Source organism: Pinus tabuliformis, chromosome 4_1 (assembly GCF_031772625.1).
Source record: "Pinus tabuliformis cultivar Carrire ecotype Pingquan chromosome 4_1, CPIR1, whole genome shotgun sequence".
NCBI lineage: Eukaryota > Viridiplantae > Streptophyta > Pinopsida > Pinales > Pinaceae > Pinus > Pinus tabuliformis.
Genome location: NC_142303.1, coordinates 276650957 through 276678096, shown reverse-complemented (window position 1 = coordinate 276678096; position 27140 = coordinate 276650957).

Here is a 27140-nt window from a genome sequence, read left to right as displayed (position 1 = left end):
GTTAAGAAGGAATTTTTTTGGGATGGCATTAAATCCGATATTCAAAATTTTGTGGTGGAACGTTTGGTTTGCCAACAAAATGAAGTTGAAACAATTAAGACCTCAGGTCTATTACAACCTTTATCCATTCCAAGTCAACATTGAGAGGAGGTTCCAATGGATTTTATCATAGGTTTACCCAAGTCCAAAGGAAATAGTGTCATCATGGTGGTAGTTGATAGACTTACTAAGTATGCACGCTTTTGTGCATTATCTCATCAATTTAGAGCCAGTACAATTGCTACTGCATTTATGGAAACAATTCAAAAGCTACATGGAAACCCAAAGATTATTGTAAGCGACAAAGATCCCATTTTCACCGGAAATTTTTGGACATAATTATTTCCTTGTCTGGGTACTCAGTTAGCTCATAGTTCATCGTATCATCCTCAATCTGATGGGAAAACTGAGATAGTAAACAAATTTTTGGAAGGATATCTTCTTTGCTTTGTATCTGATAAATAGACACAATGGGTCAAATGGTTGCCTCTGGCTGAATGGTGGTATAACACTTCCTTCCATACTGCATCAAAAATGACCCCATTTATGGCACTTTATGGATATCATCCACCACCCATCACATGATATTTAAGAGAAAATTCTAAGGTTCAAGTAGTGGTCACATCGAGCATCAACAATAAGTTCTCCAACTCTTAAAGGATAACCTCACTTTGGCACAAAACAGAATGAAACAACAGGCAGATCAACATCGCAGCGAAAGAAGTTTTGATGTAGGTGACTAGGTATTTCTACGGCTACAACCATACAAAAAATGTCCCTCAAGTAAGCTAAGAAGGATAATAAATTATCACCAAAGTATTATGGTCCGTACAAGGTGTTCAAAAAGATTGGTACTATGGCATACACATTGGGCTTCCTACAGCTTCCCGAGTGCACCCAGTTTTCCATGTTTCATGCTTAAAGAAGGTTATAGGTGACATTAACGAGAAAGGAAAAATCATATTGGAATTGTAGAATTTCCCACTGTAGATCAACAGATTATGCAACATACTAAAGCAAAATACTAGATCTACTTCTACAAAAAAGTTGCGGAAGCTTAATCAATTTTGAGAAATATCAAATAGAACACATATAACAGAGAATGAGAAAGCAATTACACATGAACACAGAAGAATACTCTGGGGAAAACCTCAGCTAAAAACCCCAATCTTTGTAATATCATACAAGTGGAAATATGTCCGGATTACACAAAGCTTTAGCTCACAAGCTATCCAGCTCTCAATACAATCCTACAATGCTGCTTATAGACAGTCAAAGGCTTCTCACAAACCTTCTCCTCTACCCTCCAAGCCTCCTATTCCCTTGTGCGGTTTCTCCTAGGGTCCAATGCTGACACCTGTGTGAATTTACCTCTCACACAACACATTAAACTCAAAAATAACTACACAGTCTTGAAGGAGATGATTCCTTCTGCATGGATGAGTTTCCTATATAGGAAAAATCCTCCAACTAATAGTACACTATCCCTTCCTATAATCTCAACTAGGTCTCTAACTGAATTGACATGCATGAGTTATTTATGAGAGAATATTCAGTTATCTGAAGTGCAGTAGTTACATGCATACATGCATTAACTAACTAAACTCACAATCAGTTCCACAAACTGTTGGAACTAATCTAACTGGACTTAACTCAGATAACTGAGCTAACTAATTACAACTCAAAGTACAACTCATCCTGATCTCCTTAATCAAGGGATAACTTCCTCAATCAATGGAGAAATTGTTGCATGTCTTCACATAGACTTCATGTTTGATTTCCTACAACTAATTAACTCAAGATGAATTAATTAATTATTTTACAAGTAGCTGTTAAGATCAAATTCGAATTTTACTTCTCAATTTTAGTTCATGGACTAACTAAAATTGGAATCTATCCTGAAATGCTATTTATAGAAATGTTATTTTTAGCATTTCTATTTTATCATTCCTTGTTTCTATTTCCAACACTAGTACATGAGATGCTATTTATAGCAATGCTATTTATAGAAATGATATTTATAGCAATGCTATTTATATCATTTCTATTTTTAACATTTCTTGTTGCTATTTTCAACACTCCCTTTCAACAAGAAAGGCATTCAACTCAAACCCGATCCTGAACCTTTGGAATGTTTTGCATGCAACACTTCTCCCTAGTGTTGTTGCTTCAACAACTCTAGGAACAAAAAGCATCCAACCTGAATTAGAATGATGCCTCTGTCATCAAAGTCTTTGACTGTTATTGCCTCTGTCGACTGAAAACTCTGCACCTCTGTGCTCTTCAGTATCTGACTACTCTAGCCTCTATCACTTTGATTTATGACTACATCAATCCACTGATTCCTATTGATGCATCCGTGCTGCTGCTGTTCCTATCTCCCAGCACTATATCCGCACTGCACCTCCTCTCATCATGTTGCATCGTGTTGTCCACTGTTGCACTACAACTCAGTTACTGAGAAGTAAGTAACTGATCTCCCAATTGACCTCCCTGTTGGGCTAGAAACATCCTCTGATGCTAAAGCTTCCTCTGCCACTCCATCTGCATCTGTCTCTACCCACTCAGCCAGTCCTACTACTCCTCATCGGGGCTCCCGTAGCAAGGTCTAATCAAAGAGGTTGGGTACCTCAATGATCCTACCCCTATTCCAGCCTTCTTGGGACGATCACTCCACATCGCCCCATCTCCCACCTGGAGGTATGGATGCATGTGATCCCTCTGCCCACTTGGCTCGAAATTTGCCCCTACTAGAGGTCTCTGCATCAGTGGATAACTCCACTTGGTCTCCTCTTGACTTCTCCAGTTGTGACTGCTCCACAACCTCCTGAAGCTGATTCACCAATTATGGCTCCTCCATAAGTGTCTAAGACTTCTTCTGGCGTTGCATGTTGTGAGGTAATGTACTCTCCCTCTCAACCACCAAGTCTCCAATAGTTGCCTTGCTCCTCAAGGCTTTGCATGCATCTTGAACCTCAAGAGCATACAGGTTCTTGACTTGTGAACCGATCTGCGTCACTTGTCTCGTGGTGATGTGTCTATGGAAAACCTTTCCCTTACTAAAGACTACATCATAGCCTTTATCTTCCAGCATTGCGATTGATACCAAGTTTTTCTTCAGTCCTGGTACATAATTCACATCTGTCAAGGTAATGCGAGCTCCATGCTCCCTCTGAAAAAAAACTGTGTCTACACTTGAGACACTATACTTTTCCTCATTACCCATCGCTATGAGTATCTGGAGGTATTTCTCCTCCAAGGTACTGAACAAACTCTTATCGCCGGTCATGTGGAATGAAGCTCCACTGTCAAGAAACCAACTGCAACCCATCATCGATGAAACCATGCATGCGATGAGGGTGAAATCCAACTCAAACTGTGAGGCCAGTGCCTCACCTTCTGATCCTTCCAAGGATCCCTTCTTGGATTTCTTCTGTGGATAATTTGTTGCATAATGGCCCACCTCATGACAATGAAAGCATCACACTTTCGATTTTTCAAACTTCTTCCCACCATGGGAAGAACTCGATTTGGGATGAAAATCCTTCTCCTTCCCTTTCTTTGCCTTACTCGCTAAGGCACAATTTTCTTCATCCTCCTTGGATGAAGAACCATCTCTGGTGCTTCTTCTTATCTCCTCCTGCATCAAATCCGAGTAAAGTCGTTCCCAATCTGGCAGTTTCTCTCTTCCATTTACCAAGTCTTGGTAGCTATGCCAACTCTTACGAAGACCGAGGAGAGCAAGAATCACCATGTCATCATCGATTGTCGTGATCCCTACACTTCCAAGCTCATCCGTGCAGGTGGTGATCTTGTTCAGATATGTAGAGATCGTGTTGCCCTTTTCACACTTGATTTTCCAAAGCTTGTCTTTCAGTGCCAGCTTCCTCTGATCGATGTTGTTCTGATATAGATCTTTCAATGTTTTCCACATTGAAAATGTTGTCTCCTTCCCATGGAGACTCGAGACTATGTAGTCTCGAACTCCCTCCAGAAGGATTCTCCTCACTCTAGCCACACATTTCTTCCATTCTGCCAATTCTGTAGCATTAGCTACTGCCGACTTGGGGACTTCTTAATCAATGAAGTCCTTTAGACCGTTGTCCTCTAATACTACTTCCATGTGATCCTTCCAGGATATATAATTCGAGCTACCATCAAGGGCATACTCAAGTCTTAAACCGTTGAACGCCATTGGTGAAACTTGAGATGTGATAAGAATTCGAATTCTATAATTAGGAACTTCAAACTTTGAACTTCTTCCTTCTTGGTATACTGTTCTTCGCTTTGATCACCTTTGCTTTGATACCATGTAGAATTTCCCATTGTAGATCAATAGATTATGCAATATACTAAAGCAAAATACTAGATCTACTTCTATAACAAACTTGCAGAAGCTTACTCGATTTTGAGCAAGATCAAATAGAACACATATAACAGAGAATGAGAAAAAAATCACACATGAACACAAAAGAATACTCTAGGGAAAACCTCAGCTAAAAACCCTAATCTCTGTAATATCATACAAGTGGAAATATGTCCAGATTACACAAAGCTTTAGCTCACAAGCTATCCAGCTCTCAGTACAATCCTACAATGCTGCTCATAGACAGTCAAAGGCTTCTCACAAACCTTCTCCTCTGCCCTCCAAGCCTCCTATTTCCTTGCGCAGTTTCTCCTGGGGTCCAATGCTGCCACCTGTGTGAATTTACCTCTCACACAACACATTAAACTCAAAAGTAACTGCGCAGTCCTGAAGGAGATGATTCCTTCTGCATGGATGAGTTTCCTATATAGGAAAAATCCTTCAACTAATAGTACATTGTCCCTTCCTCTAATCTCAACTAGGTCTCTGACTAACCTGACATGCATGAGTTATTTATGAGAGAATATTCAGTTATTTGAAGTGCAACATTTACATGCATGCATGCATTAACTAACTGAACTCACAGTTAGTTCCACAAACTGTTGGAACTAATATAACTGGACTTAACTCAGATAACTGAGCTAACTAATTACAAATCAAAGTACAACTCATCCTGATCTCCTTAATCAAGGGATAACTTCCTCAATCAATGGAGAAATTGTTGCATGTCTTCACATAGACTTCATGTTTGATTTCCTACAACTAATTAACTCAAAATGAATGAATTAATTATTTTACAAACAGCTGCTAAGATCAAATTCGAATTTTACTTCTCAATTTTAGTTCAAGGACTAACTAGAATTGGAATCTATCCCGAAATTCTATTTATAGCAATGCTATTTTCAGCATTTCTATTTTATCATTCCTCGTTGCTATTTCCAACACTGGTACCTGAGATGCTATTTATAGCGTTTCTTGTTGCTATTTTCAACAGGAACCTAAAGCAGCCACATAAACAAGAACTTGACATCTACAAAATCGATCAATTTCAGAGTATCTCATCAAGTGGAAGAACTTACCCGCTGAAGATTCCACGTGGGAGGAGGAGAATTTTATACGGAAGCATCTAGAACTTCTCAAGCATTAAGGAAAACACTTTTTTGAAGGAGAGGGGCATGTTAGGCCCCTATAATACTACTGTATTCCCTTATTATTATTACCATTGTAGCCCCTTATTGTTATTCTTGTGCCCATGTTGTCCCCATATTGTTATTACTGTGCCCCATAGAAGCACACTATTGTTATTGTTGTGCCCTTACATTATTATTGTTATGTCAGCTTTGACTATATTGTGACCCCTTAGAATCCTATATATAGAAAGGAGGTATTGTCATTTGTATCATCCAAGAATTGTTCATTTGTGTAATGTAAAGGAGGTTTCCCCCTCGAAGAGGCTGATTTTGAAGTCATTGATCTATCTTTTCTTCTATTTTGTGAGCTGGTTGCATAATAGGTGGACACAGGTTGGGAACCATACATATTTAGTCATGGTTAACTACCCCAAAGAAGATTTCTGCGAGAAATTCACATGAGTGGGAAGAATCAGGGAAAGGAGTTTATGTCGGAGTTTGAAGAGGAGGAAGAGGATGAGTCTGATAAAAATGGAGTCCACTCAATGAAAAGGAGTAGAGGGATGATGTTCTTCCTATGGGATCTCTTCAATAATCAAAATACCAGGTGGAATGGGTTCATTGTTGGGTCCAAGATATATAGATTGCGATTGTGTCTGAGTTAGGTGAAGAGAAGAGGGAAGTCCTGAAGTAATAGGTGAATATGGCTAAGGCACCTTAGGTTGAAAAATCTCAGGTAATAAAGTCTATGATTTAGTAAAGTCAGGTTCGATGACCTCAGGCAACAAGATCTTAGGTGCTTCAGTTTCAACTGTGTTAAATTCACCAACAAATAATGAAGTAATATCAAGCTCAGTAATCAAAGGGAAAGATGATCTGGTAGATTAGATTTGGGAGGAGGACTAGAAGTAGTTTTTGAAGTTCCTGATTTGGTAGTTTGCATCTTCTTATGCTTATGACGATGGCTAGGAGTAACCTTTGGTTGAAGAGGAGGCTTATTTTGCATTATAAGCGAACTACAGAGAGGAGGGGTATGTTATTCCACATTGGATTAATAAAATTTAATAATTAACACAAAAATAAATCAAAAAGAGGGTAAACTAGGCATAAAGGTTTACCAAGGAACTATGAACTACAATAAATACCTTGGAAAACCAAGGACTTAACGTACGTGCAGATAATCTCCCCGAATGTCGTGTTCGGTGTATCACGATATAAAAATTGGCTGACTCAGTTACCTATGGCGAGGATAGTAACCTATGGTGGACTTCCAAAATATACTCGACGGTACATGGAAGTGCAATCCGTGTTAGTGTTGTCTAATGAGCAATTGTTCGATGAGAGTGTTCCCATATGCTTTTCATGCGTGGAGCTCCATCCAATATACCCAAAGGTACGTGGAGAACAGTCTGATACACATACATACGTGGAACGAGATTTCCCCTGGGATGTAACACTGGCAATAAATGAAAACTCCTATGTTTATAGACACTGGAACATGTGTCTAGCCTAGACCTATAAATGTTTGCGCTAATGCAACAAATGCTCCTTAGATTGAATCAAAAGATTTTAAAGTTCATCTTTGATTAGGTTTCAATTTCATGGTTCACCATGAATTTCACTTGAATATCCTAAAATGAAAGCTAACATGAAGAAATGGAAACTTTCACTTTCAATGAGAATCTATGTAGAGGAGGGAAGAGACAAAGAGTATGCAACAAACAATAACTAAGTGAAATTCCCTAAAATGCAATTGTTCCAATTCAAATTTACTCACAAAACCCTAGATTCCAATGCAAAGAGATCTTTCATTTCAATTTCCTCTTAAATTTCAAAATGAGAGAAAACTAAGATGCATGTCTAATCACTGATAAAAATAAACTTTTCAAATGATGAATGGAACACCAATTCTTTCAAGTACTCAATGACTAAAAAAATCATTTTTCTGATGACCTAATGACAAGAAAAAAGGAAAATATAAACAAATTCTTATCAAAGGCAATCAAAACCACAAGCAAACTATATGAAAGCTTATGGGAGACATTGAGGGGCACAAGGAAGAGCATCTGGAAGAAGGCTGGACAAAGAGAAAACCGAAAAAAGGCAAATTTTGGCATGAAACAGGGATCAGCATAGGTGCCTAAGGGGCACCAATGCTTTACAACATAGGAATAGAGAGGGATAGGGTATACTGCAACATAGGTATAAAGAAGGCTAGGGTGCACTGCAATGCACTGTCTCTAGACTAGAGGGTGCGTTGATCAAGAAATCTCAGGTTTGGGCACAAAAATGGAATGGAATCTCAATGAAAAGTCTTCCTATGTCTAATTAGGATTGAGTGAAACTATAAAAATCAAATAAGAGGTAAAGTAGACACCAAGGGCAAAGAAAACCACCAAGGGATTGAACCGATCCCCAGTATGGTCGCCAAATTGTTATACGAAATCTACGACTGCAGACAAAAATATCTTCCCTTGGCTTGGTGGAATAACCTAGAACAACAAAAAGCAAAGGGAACAATGCCTTCCTTAAAGTAATTGAATGATGGGATGAGGCTTACCTGGAATCCTTCTCAAGATTCACTCCTTCCTCCACTTGTATGCTCCAATCCTGATCCGGATTTAGACAGGAACGCAATAGATTACAGAGATAACCATAAACACAGAGATGCGATAACCATAAATACAGAGATGCAGTGGAAATAATACTTCATTTCATTAATGGAAAATACTGAAATATGCTTACAAACAGAAATGGAAAGAAACCAGCTAGGGCGATGGTAGCTTATCTCTGAGAAGAGATGTGGCGGCTACATGCCTCTGAACTGTTCCGAACTGTGTTACAATGAGGCTCAAAGGCCTATTTATTGTTGAGAAACAATGGAAAACCCTTAACATTCCAAAACCTAACCCTAGAAGATGAAACGCCAAATTGTGGGCCCCGTTTGGGTAAATTGGTACATCAATTTCCCGGGGTCGTAACTTTGGCATACGATCTCCGTTTGACGCGTACGATAGCTCGTTAGAAAGATCTATCCGAGTACTACCACTTTGGGAGACAACATGGGTCCAACATGGGTCCATGGACCCATGTTGCCCCAGATTCCCAAAAAAAACGTCGTTTAGGGCCTCAAAACGGCTCCGGAAGTTCAGGACCCGAAAAACTGCTAAAAATAGTAAACTGTGCTACAATTTAGGAAACTGAAAGAGCTGAAAGAGACAGTTGTGGGGGTCCAAATGGGATAGGTGGGTGGCCACCAACATCCACCTGGATCATTCCTCCCCCCTTAGGAAGCAATGGTCCCCATTGCGTGGAGTTCCTCCTTGAGATGAGGAAGCTTCTGCTGAGCTGGGTCTCTGGTGAGCTGTTCTGCAATCTCTAATGTGACCAGAAATGGTGGGAAGCATGGTCGACGATAGTCCACATCGAACACTCGGTGCAAGCCAAGGAATGGAGGAATGCTGTGCTTCGAAGCATTGTTGCCCGTAGCCTTGGTACTGGTGTAAGGACCATGTCGGAGTTGCCTGAGTTTCTGATGGGTTGTGTTAAGGCGTTCTCTCTGCAGATGTAACCAAACTTTGTCGCCCACCTGAAACTTGTGTGGTACCCCTATGGGTGAGGAGAAGTTGTTCCTGTGTTCTATCATGACCGTATCCCTTTGCTGCTGCTGCTGCGTGGAGGAACCCTTTGCAGGGGTCATGGATGTAGCAACGATCTTCCCCTTACTTTGGGAGTGAACCAGACAAATGAATTTCCTGGTCTGTGATATGAGCTTGCTGCCTTTCTTGGTAGTAATCAAAGATGTGGCAGTAGGTGGGGCTACCTCTGGTATCCTGTATAATGAATTATTCAAAGAAATAATGACAGCACGAGGCCTGGACTCATACACAGCATGTCGCCTCCACAAGTATGGTTGGCCTAATAATACATCACAAACATCCAGAGGTGTAACATCACATAATACCTCATCTGTGAAGGGCTTAATACTGTAGGGAAGGCGGCACTGCTGGCGAACTTTGAGATCTCGTCCTTCATGAAGCCACCCGATACTGTACGGCTGTGGGTGTGGTGTAGTCGGTAGGCCCAACCGCTTCACGACCTCTGCTGAAACAAGGTTCTTTTGGCTGCCACTCTCGACAATGAATTGTAGCGACGAACCCTTCACCCACATCTGTGAGTGGAAAAGACGCTCCCCCTCCTCTGGATCTTCGGGCTCATTTTTCTTGATCTTGGCGGTGGCAACAGTGGCACTGGGATCCGCATCAATGATATGCTTCCCTTTGCAATTCCCCTTGTCAGGTTCTGGCTCAGGTTCAGAACATGCTTCTGATTCAGAAGCCTTCAACTCGGCCACCAGCGACTGCTTGGTCCGACACTCACTTGTGTTATGAGTGGGACTCTTGTGGAACTCACACCACTTTCCTGTGTCCTTCTTCGGCTTCGTGGTGTTGTTCTTTTCTTGCGGCTTCGACGGGTTGTCTTGGGTCACCCTGCCTTGGCTTTGTCCTTTGGGCTTCGGATTTGCAGATCCAAAGTCTCGCTTCTTCTGTTTGAACTTTTGCTCGATTTTGACAGCGTATCGGTATGTTGTGCCGAGTGAGGAGATGTTCAAGAACCCCATCTCTTCCTGGATGTATCTGTGTAGGTAGCCACGGTATTTGAGTACCAGATGCAGCTCAGAATCTTTGATACCCAACTGTGTGCGAAGGGTATGAAAAATGTTTGTGAACTCCGGCACATCTTGGTCTCGTCCCTGCCGTAGTGTGGTCCATTTGATGTATTTGTCCTCATAGCTTCCGACAGGGTAGTATTGCTCCTTGATGGCATCCCGGAAGTCATTCCAAGTGGGTGCGGCTGAAAATAGTGAGCCTGTGCTTTCATCCTTCTGCTCGCAGTAGGTTTCCCACCAGTCCTTGACGTGGGGGGCTGCTTTGAGAAGAGCGAAAACAATCTTTTCCCGACTTGAAAATTCGTGAATAGAAAAATACCCATCTAGCAGATTTAACCATTTATCTATGGCATCTGCGTCTATTTGACCCTCGAATATGGGGATTTCAAAATTAACTTGTACCTTGAAGGGTGTGGCATTTCCAGAGTCGCTGTTGGAAGCCGATGCGTCGCCTCTGGGTAGCCGCTGAAGAATCTGTGCAAAGCTATCCATCATCGCGTTCCTTTGTCGCTCGAGGGCTTCTTCGAGCAAGATTTTGATAGGATCTCCTGCTCCCTCGTCTTTCTTCTCATCCGCCATGGGAGGCCGTCGGGATTTGCGAGGCTGGTCTTGCAAAGGTTCGACCAGTTCAAGCCCTAACTCCTTATATCCCGACCTCGTTGGGGACATGCAAAGAAAAACTGTTGACACCTAATCCGAAACGGATGAGGTGAAGCTGGATAGTCATCTAGAAGATGAACTGATCCGTTGTGTATGTGTATAAATAAATAATTGTCTAATGCATAAATCAACCAGTTTTGTCTTGCGCTCATTAATTGCTGGAGTTACCCTGGCCTGACATGGTATCAGAGCACAGGTCCCAAAATAGGTTGTAACTCCTGCCATGAGCATTGTGCTGCTCTGTCCTGCGCCCCTCTGTCCTGTCCGTCCTACGCTGCTCTGCCTCTGCCTGGCCTGAGACTACCAGAGACTGCCCCTCTGGAGACTGCTGCGCCCTCAGACCATGAATAATTGGTATGCGTTTTGATATTGAATGTATTTCCTGAGTGTGAGCGTTGATGCATTCCCTGGAACGCTGTGTTTCTGCTCCATTACCTTGATGCATTGAAACCTCACGTCCATTTGGATTAATCACGTCTTAGTGTCTGTCGATTTCTGAATAGTAGCGGAAAAGAACTTTCCACTTGACACTTTCACTGCATCTTGAATACCACACACCATATTTGCTGGCACTGCTACATCAATCATTTTTGGATAACAAAGACCAAGATTTTCCATTATCTTCTTGAATATATCCATATCCTTTGAAAGCCGAGGATTATAGAGCGATTCTTCTTCTACAGTCGTGAGCAGGAAACAACAATGTGTCCTTTGGCAATGTCAAAATCTTTGAGTGCACAGATTTGTAAAGTTGTTCCGCACTTCCTCCCTGAAAATCAGTGCGACCACAGCCACGTATTAAAAGAGCATCTCCAGTGAAAGCCATTTTCTTGTTTCACCGTGGAACTGAGTTTTTTATTGAAGACTCTCGGCATCGAATGCATTCAATCATTTCTATGGTCGGAATAGTTCTCACTTGCAAGGAGAACTATTCTGAATGGTCCCGGATGGTAAAACACACCCTTATCTACAATGAGCTGTGGAAAGGAGTGTGTGTCGGAGAAGAAGACAAAGACCCTGTGCAGCCCACATCAGACAAAGAACTCGCCATTTGGGAAAACAAGAACAGCAAAGCCTTTGCATTGATCGCAGCATCTGTAAATGAGGAAGTAAGTCGTCATATTTCATGCTATTCCACTGCCTTTGAAGCTTTACAAAAGCTTAAAGAACTCTATGATACACATTCTACACTTGAAGTTGTTCAGCTCATGATTAAACTCTTCACTCTTGAACTAAAAAATAATGATCCTCTTGCTCTTGCATCTGAAATAAAGTCTATAATGCATGATATAAAATCCACTAAGGTTGAGATGGATATCTCTCTTATTGCCTTTCTCAAAGCACTCTATCCTACCTACACTAATTATCTTGAGTCTTTACAAGCAAATGGAAACCTTAAAGATATAACCTTTGACTCTCTTGTGAAAAAGTTTGCTGAAAGAGAGAAAGCCTTTGGAAAGAAAACAGTCCCTGAATCTTCTGAAGAGACTGTTTGCCTTGCCCACAAAGAAAAGCATCCTTCTCAAGATTCTGCAAGAGGAAGAGGTGGACGAAGGGGAAGAGGAAGATACTTCAGAGGCAGGGGGGGCAGACATTCTCAAGCAGAAAAGTCAGATATGCATTGCATTCGCTGCAAACGAAATGGATCACATGATGCTTCTACATGCAAGCTACCATGGGACAAGGTTGAGCAGAGAAGAAACCAGTAGAAAGGTAAAACTGATGACACAGACAAAGGTAAAGCACCTGAATCCGCTCACTATATTGAGGCACAATGTAACATTGGAGTAAATGAAGACTTGTTTAATGCTTCACTTGCTTCTTCGAAAAATGACTGGTTGCTTGATTCAGGAGCAACCTGTCATATGACTTATAGGAAAGAATTTTTTGAAGATTTCACTGACAATGTTGATGGAGCAGTATACTTTGCAGATCAGTCAAAAATCAAGCCATCAGGGCTTGGCACAATCAGGCTTAAACTGCCTGGTCTTCCAGACTTTCTTCTGGATCATGTTCTATATCTCCCACAGCTGAAGAGAAACTTGCTGTCCCTGGTCCACATCCGCCAGCAAGGTCACTCCATTCACATGTTTGATGGCAAGCTTGAGGTAAGAAAGGCATCTGACCACTCACTTGTCATGAGGGGTATAGAAGAAGAAAGACTCCTTAAACTGCAAGGAACCTCTGCTCATGCACAACATTTTTCATATGTTTCTCATCATGATGAAAGTACACTTCCATCAAGTTTATTATGGCATGCTAGATTTGGACATTTAAACTATGATAGTCTCCGCTTGTTGAAGAAAAATGGTGTTGCTGGTTTGCCTACAATTCCTAGAAAACATAAACAATGTGATGCTTGCATTCTAGGAAAGCATAACAAACAGTCTTTTCATGATTCACATTCAAGAGCACATAGGAAGCTTGAACTTATTCATTCAGATTTATGTGGTCCAATGCCTGTTCCTTCTGCAAATGGAAATAAATATATCATGACATTTATTGATGATTACACCAGAATGTGTTGGGTTTACTTATTGAAGAACAAATCTGATGCTTTTCAAACATTCAAGAATTTTCATAAGTGGATTGAAAATGATGCACAATCTCATATTGGGTCTATTCGCACTAATAATGGAAAAGAATATACATCAAATGAATTTGAACACTATCTTCGCCAACATGGGATTAAACATCAAACAACTGTGCCTTATAATCCTCAACAGAATGGTGTAGCTGAAAGAATGAACAGAACAATTCTGAATATGGTACGATCCATGCTTTTCTTCAAAAATGTAAAGACAATGTTTTGGGCTGATGCTGTTCTATGTGCTGCATATATAAAGAATAGATGTCCATCTAGTGCTATAAGAAACAAGACTCCTTATGAATTGTGGTATGGACATGTTCCTTCGGTAAAACATCTCAGGATATTTGGTTCCACCTGTTATGCTTTAATACCAAAGGTACATAGAAACAAACTTGGTGCTAGAAGTCGTAAGTGTATCTTCCTGGGGTATTCAAACACATCTAAAGCATACCGCCTCTATGATGAAGTAAATAAAAAGTTTGTTTTATCTAGAGATGTCATTTTTCTTGAATCATCCAAATCTGACAGTGTTGTTGAGCGGCAACTTGATCGCTTGGATAGATTCACAAAACCAAAATCATTTCAAGAGTTTGATAATTAGATTCCACATCTTGAAGGGGGGATTCCTATACTAGATCAACATGTGGAATCTTCTTCTGAAGAACAATCTCCCCTGCATGACACTCCAACAACGGATGATGCTTTAAGTGATGTAATTGATAGAATTGGGAGACTCAATCTTGATTCAGACCCAACTCAATCAACAGAACAACCTGGACCATCTCAGAAAGGTCCCCCAAAGTGGCTGACAAAGACACTTGAAAGTGTTCATCCTGATGAAATTGGAAAAATAGGAACCAGAAATTCAAACCAACAAGATGGAGGTGATGTAGATAACTCTAATTCACCTGTTGATATGGATGTTACTTATGATTGTGAATTGAACTTGTCTACAGATTTTGAACCAACTTCCTTCAAAGAAGCTGCTTCTCATGATGAATGGAAAGAAGAGATGCAGAAGGAGTATGATGCCCTCATAAAGAATGGAACTTGGAAGCTGGTTGATCCTCCATTTGGAACCAAACCAATTGGCTGCAAGTGGGTCTACAAGAACAAGTACAAAGCTGATGGCTCACTTGACAAGCACAAAGCTAGGCTTGTGGCAAAAGGTTTTGCACAGAAGGAAGGGGTCGATTATGAGGAAACTTTTGCTCCCACAGCAAAATGGGCCACCATCCGGACACTCTTTGCACTAGCTGCTCATAACGGTTGGAAAGTCCATCAAATGGATGTAAAAACTGCATTCTTGAATGGAGATCTAAAAGAGAATGTTTTTATGTCCCAGCCTGAAGGATTTGTTGTGAAAGGACATGAACACAAAGTATGCAAACTTGTGAAGTCCTTGTATGGCCTCAAACAAGCACCACGAGCCTGGTATGAAAAACTAACTGAGCATCTTCTGAAACTCAACTTCAATCATTTTGATCTTGATGATGCAACTTTATTTGTCAAGAAAGTTGGAAAAACAGTTGTATATCTTGTGGTATATGTAGATGATCTTTTAATGACAGGGAACAATGAAAGCTATATTGCATCCATAAAGAAAGAATTAGGAAAAAATTTTGAAATGACTGATTTGGGCTATGTTCATTACTATCTTGGCATTGAAGTAACCCAACATCCAAAGTCCATATTTCTTTCTCAAAAGAAATACATTGGAGATTTGTTATACAGATTTGGCATGACAGAGTGCAATCCCCTTTCTACTCCAATGGAACAAAACTTGAAGCTCACATCTACTGAAGGAAAGGAATTTGAGGATGCAACAAAGTATAGACAGCTTGTAGGAAGTCTCATCTACCTCACTACTACCAGACCAGACATTTCATTTGCTGTTGGAATCCTCTCCAGGTTTATGCAAAGGCCTTGTGAGGGACATTGGTTTGCTGCAAAAAGAGTTCTAAGGTACTTGAAGGGAACTCAAGACCTTGGAATCAAGTATACACAGGTGGACGACTTCAACTTGATTGGATACTCTGATTCAGACTTCGATGGAGACAAAGAAACTGGGGTATCTACTTCAGGATATGCTATGAGTCTTGGATCGGGAGCTGTCTCCTGGAGATCACGCAAACAATCAGTACCAGCAGATTCCACAACAGAAGCAGAATATGTGGCAGTAGCTGAAGCAACGAAAGAAATTGTGTGGCTCAGGAAAATTCTTGAAGATTTGCAGGTAAAACAAATACAATCAACTCCACTCATGATTGATAACACCTCTGCAATAAAATTGGCCAAGAACCCAAAGTTCCATGATCGTACTAAGCACATCAATACTAAATATCATCTAATCCGACATCATGTTGAGGCCAAAACAATCCATCTCCGTCATTGTTCCACAAACGAGCAAATTGCAGACATCTTCACCAAAGCACTTGGAAGAGAAAAGCTTGAAAGATTCAGAACGATGCTTGGACTCACCAACATCCCTTCAGATTAAGGGGGGGAATGTTGACACCTAATCCGAAACGGATGAGGTGAAGCTGGACAGTCATCTAGAAGATGAACTGATCCGTTGTGTATGTGTATAAATAAATAATTGTCTAATGCATAAATCAACCAGTTTTGTCTTGCGCTCATTAATTGCTGGAGTTACCCTGGCCTGACAAAAACAGAGAAAAAAGCAGACCGCTCTGATACCACTGATCCGGATTTAGACAGGAAAGCAATAGATTACAGAGATAACCATAAACACAGAGATGCGATAACCATAAATACAGAGATGCAGCGGAAATAATACTTCATTTCATTAATGGAAAATACTGAAATATGCTTACAAACAGAAATGGAAAGAAACCAGCTAGGGCGATGGTAGCTTATCTCTGAGAAGAGATGTGGCGGCTACATGCCTCTGAACTGTTCCGAACTGTGTTACAATGAGGCTCAAAGGCCTATTTATTGTTGAGAAACAATGGAAAACCCTTAACATTCCAAAACCTAACCCTAGAAGATGAAACGCCAAATTGTGGGCCCCGTTTGGGTAAATTGGTACATCAATTTCCCGGGGTCGTAACTTTGGCATACGATCTCCGTTTGACGCGTACGATAGCTCGTTAGAAAGATCTATCCGAGTACTACCACTTTGGGAGGCAACGTTGTTCCATGGACCCATGTTGCCCCATATTCCCAAAAAAACGTCGTTTAGGGCCTCAAAACGGCTCCAGAAGTTCAGGACCCGAAAAACTGCTAAAAATAGTAAACTGTGCTACAATTTAGGAAACTGAAAGATCTGAAAGAGACAGTTGTGGGGGTCCAAATGGGATAGGTGGGTGGCCACCAACATCCACCTGGATCAAATCCTAGCTCCAATTTCTATAATTAGAAATAGCACAATCAAACAAGACAAACCAAATATCTATGACATATATGTAGCATAATCCAATCACTCCATTCAATAGATCAACATGGTATTGAAATATATGAAATCATAACATCATATATAGGAAAACAATCTACTCTTTGTATTAATAGAAATGGAGAGAGTTACAACCAAAAATAGGAGTTGATCTTGTAGAAGAGCTCCCTAAGTTGACTTATCCTTTTCTTACCACAAAGTATGTTGAAAATAACAACAATAAATGTTAAAAATAGCATCAAGAAAATCCTAATTTAATTTATCCTTGAATTAAATTGGGAATAAAATCGTAATTCCACCTCCCATGATAGCTTGTAATAGTTAACTAGGTTAGTTTGACTTACTTGGATCAGTTAATTATATTTTAGGGTCTAACTAGATTCATGTAGAGTGCCTCCTACAATTAGGAGCACTAGTTGAGTTTATTTTGAGTTGTAATTATCTAATTTAGTCCAACTGATTTTAAGTTAGATAAACTAGTTCCAACTAATGGAGGAATTAATGGAAGATCCAGTAGTGAGGTGTAACCTGAAATGGTGAGGTGTAATCTGCAGCAGTGGGGTGTGACTTACTATAGTAGGGTGTAACTTACTGCAATGGGGTGTAACTTACTATAGTGGGGTGTAACCTGCGGTAGTGGGGTGTAACCTGCAGTAGTGGGGTGTAACTTGCAGTGATCAGTAAACTGAAGATTCACTCATAATTAACTCATGCACGTCACACTAGAGAAAGACCCAGTTGAGATTGGATTTTAGGAATAATGTGGTGGGCTCCAGTATTGTAGCAATAATGCTGCAACCCCTAGGGCTTCTTTCTTTACTTTTATCAACCCGGTAGTTCGTAACAAACTTGGAAGCAATGGTGCTGTATGCACAAGTACTAGCTCTTACTGCAGGCTGTCACTTGATCAGCTGGCACAAGTTTGCTAGGAGCTTTAGCCAACTTCTATGAGTTTCTCAGAAGAAGCTTTAACTGTGATGAAAGAAAGCTAACTCTACAGAGGCTATTCTATTTGCAGAAAGAGAATGAAAGATGCAAACCCTAGCAAACCCTAGTTTACCCCACTTTTGCAAGAAAAGAGATGGAAACTAATGAAATGAGTACCATTGACTACTAAAAAGGTAAATTGCATATATTCAAGCTACTTCTGAAAAGAAATGAGAAGAAATCATATTTTTGTATTTTTGAGTGTTTTTATGTGAAATTATTATGCTTGTGATTTATCTGGTTATGACTGTGCAGAGGTTTGGTGGCAAAGGAAGATGGAGTTGGCTTTTGCAGAGGGTGAGGAAGGTGTGGAGAGGTCCTAAGAAGCCCCTAGTACCCTTCTGAAAACTTCCATTGCGATCAGACTTCGAAAAATCACTCACAGGAAATTCTACAAGAGGCTGTAGGGGATCTACAGGAGGTTTTGCAGGAGGATCTACAGGAGGAGGCCGAAAGCTGTTTTTATAGTTTTGAAGGTGGAAAAATGATGGCAAAATGGAAATGAAGGCTGGATGAAGGTTTTGAGGTGTCTAGAACTTGTCAAGGAAGATCAGGGACGAATGAGATGGTTTGATTTGTTCAAATGGCAAGAAAATAGCTTTATGGAAAAAAAACACAGAAATTAGGGCAGATTGGCGAAATGTTGCAAATGAGTTGGGAAATCTAGGAGAAGTGAGTTGGTGCTAGCTGTTTTATGGAGGGATGGTGAGCTGAGATGTATTACAAGAGATCTGCACATTTACTTAGCAAAACTGACCAGAGAAAGAACTAAAATCAAAGAACTCGGCTTCCTTGAACTGAAGATAAACAACAGTCCTACTTGATTTGCTCGATTCCCCTTGGAATCATCAATGTGGGCATTTGTGCTCTGAGTTGCCGATGGGGGATTCGAGGAAACGGGTCACTAATGAAGGATACACCCTCCCTACAAGTCCTCTTCCCTATTTTCCTCGAGTTTGGCTACCATTTGCTCACAAATTCCTTGTCTTAGTCCAAAATTGTCCAAAAAATCTACATAAAACACTTATTAGACTACATGACAAAGTGACTAACCCAATTCACTCTATTAGAATAAATATATTTAAAAACATGCAACAAACTAATGAGAATGGTGGATTAAGTCGAAATAAGAGGCAGAATGAGCCCATATAGTTACCCATTTCTGGGGCTCATCATCACCCCCTGCTGAATGGGTTGCTCATCCTCTGATAAACTAATCTAACTCTTCATCTTTAATGGCTCTGACAAATTCCTTGACATCCCAAGCCTCTGACGTGATTTCTTCCTCTCCATCATGGAAATATGCTTTCCTATCCACTTCCTCCCATTGTTTCTGTTATTCCTCCTCCTTAACTCCTTCCAACAATCCTAGCAGTAGTAGAGGATTGAACTTAAGAACAATCCAGTTGGCTTTCAAGTTTTTCATTGAGTGCTTATATAGGGACACTATCCTCATGGCCTCCCTCATCCTGTTTTGGGAGTGATACTCCCTGATCCTTAGGCTATGTGGCAATGTATTCCACCTTCTCATGCAGGCATGAAGGCAGTCATCGCCAAACAATCTCCCCATATCCTCGAAATGAGAAATAGCCTGTGCTTGCTTGTCCACACAGTCAGGGAGAGCTTGAGGATTCGCTGCAAGGTGTTGGTGGGCATAGATGAGAGCCAAGGGTTCTGTTGGTTCTATTCTAATCATCAAGGGTTCACTCAGCTCTTTTTCCATTATTTTCTGAATTTCCACTATTCTCTTTTCTTCATGGCTCATCCAAGATGCCATAGCCATGAGCTGCAAGTCTCCCAATGCGACATTTGGATCCCATAAATTCATGTCAGGAAGTTCCATGTTGTGTAGGTAAAATTCTGCTAGCTTTTCTTTATCCTCAGCTGAGCTATGATCACGTAAATGCATAAATTGGCCATAATCTTGAAATGGTATTGTGCCCCTTTGGGCCAGTGTCTTAATCTAGAATTGGAGCCACTGATCTTTGAGATACAGTGCATATGATTTAGCTGGTTTTCTACACTACAATGCCTCCATTGCCCAGTTGGCCATGCAGGCTAATTGGGCTTCCTTTCCCTGTAGCTGCCTTTTCAAAATCAACACTTAAGTTTCTGCCTGGGATTCTTTTTCTTGCTATTGTTTCATCAGTGTCTCACGATCTGTCTGTGGTTCTTCTTCTTGTTACTGTTTCTCTGCTGCCTCACTATCTGCCTGGGGTCCCTCTTTTTGTTGCTTTCCTTCCAAGATTGATAGCTTATTTCCTCCTTGAGGTTCCCTTTCTTGTAGCCGCTTTTTCAACAATTCATTTTCTTCCTGCAGTTGAGCTCTTTTGATTCTCTCTGTATGCCTTACCATGCTCGATTCTCTGCTCATCTCTCTCAACTTGTTTTCCATGTGCCCTATATCTTCGACCCCTTTGGATTTTGCAATCTGCATCCAGGTGTGGGTCCTGACTCTTTCCTTCTCCATTTCAAAGAAAAGAGGCACTAAAAATTTTTGTTGGATGATCTTCCCACCTTCTAGAAGGTTGTAGTAGGAGCCTAAGTTAGGCTGCAGTCCAGACTCAGGTATCTCTTTTGGCTTACCTTCCTCTTGGCACTATTCTTCTGCCTTCTTTTCCAGTTTTTCAGTTTCTTTGAGCTTGGCCAATGTCTCCTATAGAGAGGTTTGTGCCTCCTGTAGGACTGCTTTAGAGTCTATTAATTTGATCCTTTCCTTCTAGGTGGAGGTCTTAGGACTCCCCCTCTCATAAGTAATAGAGATTTTGGAGGGAGATTCCTCCTTTGTTACAGTAGGTGCATCCTCAATGATAATGGGTTCTTTCGAAGGTGGCTGGGGCTTGCACACCTTAATTCTAGTGCTCCTATGAGCATTGAAATACATAGATATCTATCTTTTTCTTTTCCCTTTTGGCTTAGCTGGAGTGCTAAGTGCAGCAAGAACAACTACTGCTTCTCTTGCTAGTGTCTCAAGAGACACTTCTTCTTACTGTTTTTCTTCTTCATCCTCTGCAGTTTTTCCTGTGTCTACTATGTTTGTTTTTGTTTCTGCTATCTCTGGTGTTGTCTTCTCCTTTTCTTGCTGAGTTCCTGCCTTTCCTATGGCAGTCTTTTTCTGAGCTGTCTTGGGCTTCTTCTTCTCAGATTTTGTCCTCTTCCTCTTCTCTGCTTTTGATGTTGTTTTCTTCTCTGCCTTAGGTTCAACTGTGGTTGTGTCATGTTTCTACTCTTCTCTTTGTTTTTCCTATTTCTCTTCTTCTAATTGAATATTTTGTGCTTCCTCATGGATTTCCTTCTCAAGTTCCTCTTTCTGCTCCTCCTCTTCACTGCCAGATGGGCTAAGGGCATTAGTGAGAGGTTTTATGTCATCTTCTCTAAACATGTTCCTGAAAATCTCCCAGGCTATAGGGATGGTGTATGTGTGGAGGGCATCCTCTATCAGTAATTTAATGAGCCCATGGTGGGCCAGTTGGTCTGGAACCCTTGCATTCAACTTGGTGCTGCACTCTATCAAAGATTGGAGGAGGAAATATGGGAGACTGATTTTTCTAGATGCAGGTAGGCCCATTCCATATCTTAGTTGATGCAATAATCTAAAATGATAACCATAGACTATACTATATCTCCCTTCAAAAGAGATATATTTCATGATCTGGTAGCTGACCTCACCCCATGGATGAGGTATACTTGTCCTTTTGACCCCATTCTTATCCTCTACAGGATGTTCATCAGGTTGGAAAAATGTCTTTTTAGCAACCTGTCCTAGTGGTTTTTCTTCTTTGCTCCAAGGGAGCCCAAGTGGAAGACCTATGATTTTGCTGATAAATTATGGTGTAAGCTCTATGGTTAGACCCCTGAAACTGATTGTAGCATGGGTTTTTGAATGGGGTCTTAAAGACATTAAAAATTCCTCTGTCACTTCCTCATCATACCCATGAATTCTCTCAAAGAAAGGCATCCAATTTGCCCTGGTAAAGAGGGCTACCACTTCTGGGTGTTCATGCAATTTGGTGGAATTTAGAGGCTCTTTTCTCATAAAACCCCCTGTCATGATGTTTAGTGACTGCTGGAAATTCTCAAGTGAGGAGGAAGGCAACAAATTTTCAAGACTGAAAACAGAGGAACAACTGAGGTTTGTCTTTCTGGAACCAGAGAGGGAATTTTTTCGTGTTCTTTTTTCACAACAACAATTTGCAATTTCCCTCCCTTCAAACCCTGTTCTCAACCTGAATTTACTTCTTGGGCTTTTTTGAGGAAATCAAGATTTTGACAAAACAGAGAGTATATAAAACAATGCTTTTTCTTTCTCACAAGATAAACAGACTTCCCAAATGCAAATTCACTTTTTTTTTTACAGGCTTGATTTTCTATGGTTGCATCCCTTCTTTACAGGAGAATATGGGGAAGAAAAAGACAAACTTTTAGTGCAAAGAGTAAAATGGAGAGACTATATGTATTTCAGAAAAACACAGGCAGACTTTTGTTTTCACTTTCCCTTCCTTTTTCAACCCAGTACTTTGCTTCAAATCCCACCACCTTTTGTAGATATATCACATGCAGAGTGGGTTTCTGAGCCTACCTTGTTTCAAGCTTGAATTTGGCAAAAATTTCGAATTTTCCCTTTGCAGAGCTACTCTCTGGGTTCTTGTAGAAAGGCTCCTGTAGACTGTGTTTCCGCTCCTGTAGAATGCGATAATGCTCCTGTAGAGCCCGATAAGCGGGAGGGTTTTGAAAACTGGCAGAGAGCGACTGTTTCAATGTTTTGAAGGTGGTAGGTGATTTGTTGCAGCCGAGAACTCGTCGATGCCAATGAAATCAAAAGGTGGTGGAGGCTTCTACTGCAGTGTACTTAAGCTGATGGCATATTTTGTAGTGACGAGTTGAGGTGGCAGGAAGGGTACGTTATCCCCATTCGAACCATTGGTCCCTACTCCAGTGCCATTATGGTATTTTATGTTGCCTACCCACCATCACTTCCATCATTCCCATTATACGTCGTCACCACTACCGGTTCTGAGCTTTTCTTCCCGAGTTGACGGACCACACGTGCTAATTGCACCTTCTGAACTGTTGTTTGAATTGGACGAGTTTTTTTTGAATTGAACGAGGGTGGCCAGTTAGCTGGCCACTGATTTCATTTAACCGTGACCATCTCAATGGTTCGTGCAGTTCCTAAATAATATTCATGCAACAGAGGAACAGGTTTAGCCACTTACTTGTTAGTTGCTATCGTGCTCTGCATGCTCAGACTTTGGCACTTTGTTTTTTTTATTGTTGCTGCTGTTGGTGCTCGTGGCCTCTGAACTGGTGGCTTGGCTACCTTATGCTGGTGATTTTCGATCAGGAACCGCTCCTTGCACGTTGCATACATCTTGACTGCCTTGACCCTACCTCTGGAGCTTGTTTTTTTAAAGGGATCAGTTGTTACAGGAATCCTGCAGGATTTCCTGTAGCTGCTTCTCCCTCTAAAACTTCTGGCTGATGCTTGAGTAGGGACTGAAGAGACAGCTAAGGAAGGTTCTGAAGGAAAGGAAGAGTAGCTGGAATGCATCAGGTAAGAAACAAGTGAAGAATGTTGCTGTTTTATTCATCATCATTTTTTATTTTATTTTATTTTGTTTTGTTTTTAAAACAAAAGAAATAGAATGTCTGTGTTTTCTGTGCAGGGAAGAAAGAAGCGAGTGGAAATGTAGGTGTGCAGGGATGGAATGGAGAATTAGGAGGATGAATGGTGGTAGGGAGGTCCACAGGCCTTCTAGACAAATTTCTAGCTCTCGAATTCTTTTCTAAACTTGATTTTGAGCTCTCTGTGGTTTCTACAGGTTCCTCCTATAGAATGCACCAAGTTTCCTGTAGGATGCAAAATTTCCAGAACAAGTGAGACCAGGGCCCAAGAAAAGACAATGGCAATGGAGGAATGATCTATCAGGGGTGTATGCAGCCTGGCCATGTCCTTTTTCTTCTGTGACCCTCCTGCAATCTGCAATGCATTCAAAAGAAGTTAGTTTTTCTATTTTTTCTTTTATCTCTGTTTTTTTTCTTTTCCATCTTTTCCTTCTTCTTTTTTATGAGACAGCTGGGGTGTCTCCAGGAGGTTTTCACCCTCATTGCCTGCCTTGGGCGCCTCCAAGAGGTTTTCACCTAGGGATCTTTTTCTTTTTTTTTGTTAGGGTGTGGATGGAGTGGAGGCAGAGACCTACTCCACTACCAACACTGTTTTACTCAAATTCTCAATGAATTCCTGCTTGAAGAGGGGCTTTCTGTAGAGCTTCAACCTACGCCCATTGACGAGCATGGGGATGGCTTCTTCATCGATGGTCCAAATCAGAACTGAACCATTGTCATTGCATTTTTCTACTATGTATAGTCCCAGCCATCTTATCCTCAGTTTGCCCTTGAAATCCTTATATCTTGAATCATACAGCAACGCACAATCTCCTTCCTGGAATTGTTTTTCTTTGAGGTGTCTGTCATGCCATATTTTTCTTTGAAGTTGGACTACCTCTGAGTGGAGAATGGCATGTAATCTTTGTTCATCCAATCCATTTAGTTGAAGTAACCTTTTCTTTTGTGCATGGTTGAGATCTAGGTCCAGCTGAGCTACCATCCTTAATGTGTTATATTCAAATTCTATTGACAGCAAAGCCCTCTTCCCATAGACCAGCTCATAGTGTGAACCCTGTGGTGGTTTTCTAGGTGGTGTTATAGGCCCAGGTGGCCTCAACTAATCGATCTGCCCAACTTTTCTGCTGTTGCTCACTACCTTAGTCAAAATCCCTTCCAAAGCTCTGTTAGTGACTTCCACCTGTCCATTTACTTGCGGATGATAAGGGGTGGAAGTTCTATGCTTAATTTTGTGATGTGTGAGCAGGTCTTCAATTAGATTGGAGGTAAACAGACTCCCTTGATCTGTGACTAATTATCTTGGATAGCCAAACTTGTAGAAGGTAGTTTCCCTCAAAAACTCAGCTACTTTTTCTTTTGTTGCTACCATGATCACCTTTGTTTCTACCCATTTTGTCAGATAATCAGTACACACAATGATGTAAGATTCCTGTTTTGAAGGAGGGTTGATAGGACCCACAAAGTCCATGCCCCACTTCTCAAATGGCTCAAAAGTCAGTTGAGGTTGCAGGGGCATCTCATCCCTTGGAGTAGGTTTCCCCATCCTTTGACATCAGTCACATTGGTTGATATATCTTCTGACATCTTGAGGAAGAGTGGGCCAATAGTAACCTTCTTGCAGAATTTTGAAGGCAGTCCTCTTTGCTGAAAAATGGCCCCCACAGGGCCCATCATGACAGGTTAGGACAATGTCAAAAACTTCCTCCTCCCTGACACATCACCTAAAAATTTGATCTAGGCCAAGTTTAAAAAGATTACCCCCAATCCAGGTGAATGGGGCACTTTTCCTCACGATCTTGCTCTTCTCTTTTGAGGACAGGTGTGGCGGTGATCCAGGTGGATATTGGTGGCCACCTGCCAGGTCCACCTGGACCCCCACCATTGTTTTTCTCAGCATTTTCAGTTTCCTTAATTGTAGCACAGTTTACTATTTTTAGCAGTTTTTCGGGTCCTGAACTTCCGGAGCCGTTTTGAGGCCCTAAATGACGTTTTTTTGGAATTCTGGGGCGACCGAGCCGTATGTTGCCACCCAAAGTGGTAGTACTCGGATAGATCTTTCTAACGAGCTATCGTACGCGTCAAACGGAGATCGTATGCCAAAGTTACGACCCCGGGAAATTGATGTACCAATTTACCCAAACGGGGCCCATAATTTGGCGTTTCATCTTCTAGGGTTAGGTTTCGGTATGTGAAGGGTTTTCCATTGTTTCTCAACAATAAATAGGCCTTCGAGCCTCATTGTAATACAGTTGGGAACAGTTCAGAGGCATGTAGCCGCACATCTCTTCTCAGAGATAGCTACCATCGCCCTAGCTGGTTTATTTCCATTTCTGGTTGTATTCAGTATTTTCCATTAATGAAATGAATCATTATTTCCGCTGCATATATGTGTTTATGGTTATTGCATCTCGGTATTTATGGTTATCTCTGTAATCTATTGCGTCCCTGTTTAAATCCGGATCAGTGGTATCAGAGCGGTCTGCTTTTTCTCTGTTTTTCTTTGCATGTCCCCAACGAGGTCGGGATATAAGGAGTTAGGGCTTGAACTGGTCGAACCTTTGCAAGACCAGCCTCACAAATCCCGACGGCCTCCCATGGCGGATGAGAAGAAAGACGAGGAGGCATGAGATCCTATCAAAATCTTGCTCGAAGAAGCGCTCGAGCGGCAAAGGAACGCGATGATGGATAGCTTTGCGCAGATCCTTCAGCGGCTACCCAGAGGCGACGCATCGACTTCCAACAGCGACTCTGGAAACGCCACGCCGTTTAAGGTACAAGTTAATTTTGAAATCCCCATATTCGAGGGTCAGATAGACGCAGATGCCGTAGATAAATGGTTAAATCTGCTAGAGGGTTATTTTTCTGTTCATGAATTTTCGAGCCGGGAAAAGATTGTTTTCGCTCTTCTCAAAGCAGCCCCCCACGTCAAGGACTGGTGGGAAACCTACTGCGAGCAGAAGGATGAAAGTACAGGCTCACTATTTTCAGCCGCACCCACTTGGAATGACTTCCGGGATGCCATCAAGGAGCAGTACTACCCTGTCGGAAGCTATGAGGACAAATACATCAAATGGACCACACTGCGACAGGGACGAGACCAAGATGTGCCAGAGTTCACAAACATTTTTCATACCCTTCGCACACAGTTGGGTATCAAAGATTCTGAGCTGCATCTGGTACTCAAATACCGCGGCTGCCTGCACAGATACATCCAGGAAGAGATGGTGTTCTTGAACATCTCCTCACTCGGCACAGCATACCGATACGCTGTCAAAATCGAGCAAAAGTTCAAACAGAAGAAGCGAGACTTTGGATTTGCAAATCCGAAGCCCAAAGGACAAAGCCAAGGCAGGGTGACCCAAGACAACCCGTCGAAGCCGCAAGAAAAGAACAACACCACGAAGCCGAAGAAGGACATAGGAAAGTGGTGTGAGTTCCACAAGAGTCCCACTCATAACACAAGTGAGTGTCGGACCAAGCAGTCGCTCGTGGCGGAGTTGAAGGCTTCCGAATCAGATGCATGTTCCGACCCTGAGCCAGAACTCGACAAAGGGAATGGCAAAGGGAAGCAGATCATTGATGCAGATCCCAGCGCCATTGTTGCCACCGCCAAGATCCAGAAAGATGAGCCCGAAAATCCAGAGGAAGGCGAGCGTCTT